Below are 988 nucleotides of genomic sequence, written 5' to 3' on the forward strand. Positions count from 1 at the left end.
ACAATTTTCTGATGACACTTTGTATTTAAAAATATTTTTGCGTATAAATTGTTCATGTTGATGTAAATTTGACAATTTAAAAAATGGTCACGCTTGGGAACAATGTAAGAAACAGGTGTTGTGTAATAGCCGGTGTGCTTTTGTTTGAAACGAAAGTGGGTCTGGGAAGTGGAAAAGGTGGCAAGGGCGAACTGGCGCGCTTCCTAGAGCAAGTGCGGGAAGTAAGTCCCACAGTCTGTAGGCAGCAGTGATTGAGGCAACACCTTTGTGGAGCAGGAGAAGTTTTGCCTGCAAATTTGCACAAAATTGCCTCGGATGAAGACTGCAAACGGCTTACGGCATACCTGCGAGTAGTTGGATTACTGTATGTATAACTCAACGACGCCATGAAGAGAAATTGAGCCCATACAGCAAGATACTTGCAGGGCCTACTGTGGGTAGTGTAGCCGCCATAATTGTTCGCCAAACCCAAGTCTACATCCACCAGATAAGATTTTTTTTTGTATTTTTACTTTAGTGGCAACGGCCTTGCCGCAGTGGCTACACCGGTTCCCGTGAGATCACCGAAGTTAAGCACTGTCGGGCGTGGTCGGCACTTGGATGGGTGACCATCCAGGACGTCATGCGCTGTCGGCATTTTTCGGGGTGCACTCAGCCTCGTGATGCCAATTGAGGAGCTCCTCGACCGAATAGCAGCGGCTTCGGTCAAGAATACCACCATAACGACCGGAAGAGCGGTGTGCTGACCCCACGCCCTCCTACACGCATCCTCCGCTGAGGATGACACGGGGGTCGGATGGTCCCGGTAGGCCACTCGTCGCCTGAAGACGGAGTACTATTTTTACTTTGGTACAGACTGATCCATTATTTTAAACTGTGTTGTAATAATCATTCTTGAACTTTGAAGAACTGGTCCACACTGTTATTTCATCCTAATCGTACACCTATACAGTGTTCTTTCCTGGTGTTTGATTAATACGAGTATCCT

General features: G+C 47.0%; 1 pseudogene; it reads left to right on the forward strand.

Moving 5' to 3' along the window:
- Positions 1-518: 518 nt before the first annotated feature.
- Positions 519-636, forward strand: LOC126299770 (5S ribosomal RNA; annotated as a pseudogene).
- Positions 637-988: the final 352 nt, after the last annotated feature.

This window comes from Schistocerca gregaria, chromosome X (assembly GCF_023897955.1).
Source record: "Schistocerca gregaria isolate iqSchGreg1 chromosome X, iqSchGreg1.2, whole genome shotgun sequence".
NCBI lineage: Eukaryota > Metazoa > Arthropoda > Insecta > Orthoptera > Acrididae > Schistocerca > Schistocerca gregaria.